Source organism: Osmerus eperlanus, chromosome 4, assembly GCF_963692335.1.
Source record: "Osmerus eperlanus chromosome 4, fOsmEpe2.1, whole genome shotgun sequence".
Taxonomy (NCBI): domain Eukaryota; kingdom Metazoa; phylum Chordata; class Actinopteri; order Osmeriformes; family Osmeridae; genus Osmerus; species Osmerus eperlanus.
Window position 1 is genome coordinate 520,109 of NC_085021.1, and position 2,500 is coordinate 522,608.

Genomic DNA, 2,500 nt, shown 5'->3' on the forward strand with positions numbered 1-2,500 from the left:
TGAGAGTGTGTTTGACTTGTTGAGTATTTTGTGGGTGTGAAATGCACCGTTTGGCGCCCGAAAGTGTGATTTTGCTGGGGATGGTTTTGTTCTTCAAGTGAGGGCAAGGGGCAGCGGTGTGTGCGGTTATTTTCCCCGAAAAAAGTGTCCCCATTTCGGTAGGCGTGTTTGAAATGTTGTTTCGCTCGCAGCGTCGGGGAAATGCGCGTGCGGCCGCGGGTCTCGATGTGCCCGTGTTCCCCTCGGGCATACCTATCCAACGAGCCCTGGGTGAAGGTGCTACGAGGTTCCTAAGTGGGGATGCCTGTACATGAAGCCCTTGTTCCCAGCTTTGAATGCACGTTTCCAGCTTGAGAGAAACGGGGGCTTAAAATTCACAGTTATTCGCCCGAACGTGGGATTTCGCTGGGGACGGTTTCTAAATTCAAGTTGGCACGGGGGGCAGCGGTGTGCGCGGTTATCTTCCCGGAAAAAGCCGTCCCCAGCTCGGTGGGTCCGTTTAAAGTTTTGTTTGGGCTCCCGTTTCGCGGGGAAGCGCGTGCGCGTGGCGAGCCTGACCTCCCCGTGTGCCCCTCGCCCAGACCTTTCCAACGCCACCCGGGTGAAGGTGCTACGAGGTCCCGAAGTGGAGATGCCTGTCAATGAGCACCTTTTCCCAGCTTTGAATGCAGGTTTCCAGCTTCAGACAAAATGTGGCTCCAAACGTGCAGTTTTGCGCCCGAACGTGGGATTTCGCTGGGGACGGTTTCTAAATTCAAGTTGGCACGGGGGGCAGCGGTGTGTGTGGTTATTTTCCCAGGATTGATGATCCCCAATTCGGTGGGTCCGTTTAAAGTTTTGTTTGGGCTCCCGTTTCGCGGGGAAGCGCGTGCGCGTGGCGAGCCTGACCTCCCCGTGTCCCCCTCGCCCAGACCTTTCCAACGCCACCCGGGTGAAGGTGCTACGAGGTCCCGAAGTGGAGATGCCTGTCAATGAGCACCTTTTCCCAGCTTTGAATGCACGTTTCCAGCTTCAGACAAAATGTGGCTCCAAACGTGCAGTTTTGCGCCCGAACGTGGGATTTCGCTGGGGACGGTTTCTAAATTCAAGTTGGCACGGGGGGCAGCGGTGTGCGCGGTTATCTTCCCGGAAAAAGCCGTCCCCAGCTCGGTGGGTCCGTTTAAAGTTTTGTTTGGGCTCCCGTTTCGCGGGGAAGCGCGTGCGCGTGGCGAGCCTGACCTCCCCGTGTCCCCCTCGCCCAGACCTTTCCAACGCCACCCGGGTGAAGGTGCTACGAGGTCCCGAAGTGGAGATGCCTGTCAATGAGCACCTTTTCCCAGCTTTGAATGCACGTTTCCAGCTTCAGACAAAATGTGGCTCCAAACGTGCAGTTTTGCGCCCGAACGTGGGATTTCGCTGGGGACGGTTTCTAAATTCAAGTTGGCACGGGGGGCAGCGGTGTGCGCGGTTATCTTCCCGGAAAAAGCCGTCCCCAGCTCGGTGGGTCCGTTTAAAGTTTTGTTTGGGCTCCCGTTTCGCGGGGAAGCGCGTGCGCGTGGCGAGCCTGACCTCCCCGTGTGCCCCTCGCCCAGACCTTTCCAACGCCACCCGGGTGAAGGTGCTACGAGGTCCCGAAGTGGAGATGCCTGTCAATGAGCACCTTTTCCCAGCTTTGAATGCAGGTTTCCAGCTTCAGACAAAATGTGGCTCCAAACGTGCAGTTTTGCGCCCGAACGTGGGATTTCGCTGGGGACGGTTTCTAAATTCAAGTTGGCACGGGGGGCAGCGGTGTGTGTGGTTATTTTCCCAGGATTGATGATCCCCAATTCGGTGGGTCCGTTTAAAGTTTTGTTTGGGCTCCCGTTTCGCGGGGAAGCGCGTGCGCGTGGCGAGCCTGACCTCCCCGTGTCCCCCTCGCCCAGACCTTTCCAACGCCACCCGGGTGAAGGTGCTACGAGGTCCCGAAGTGGAGATGCCTGTCAATGAGCACCTTTTCCCAGCTTTGAATGCACGTTTCCAGCTTCAGACAAAATGTGGCTCCAAACGTGCAGTTTTGCGCCCGAACGTGGGATTTCGCTGGGGACGGTTTCTAAATTCAAGTTGGCACGGGGGGCAGCGGTGTGCGTGGTTATTTTCCCAGGATTGATGATCCCCAATTCGGTGGGTCCGTTTAAAGTTTTGTTTGGGCTCCCGTTTCGCGGGGAAGCGCGTGCGCGTGGCGAGCCTGACCTCCCCGTGTGCCCCTCGCCCAGACCTTTCCAACGCCACCCGGGTGAAGGTGCTACGAGGTCCCGAAGTGGAGATGCCTGTCAATGAGCACCTTTTCCCAGCTTTGAATGCAGGTTTCCAGCTTCAGACAAAATGTGGCTCCAAACGTGCAGTTTTGCGCCCGAACGTGGGATTTCGCTGGGGACGGTTTCTAAATTCAAGTTGGCACGGGGGGCAGCGGTGTGTGTGGTTATTTTCCCAGGATTGATGATATCCAATTCGGTGGGTCCGTTTAAAGTTTTGTTTGGCTTCC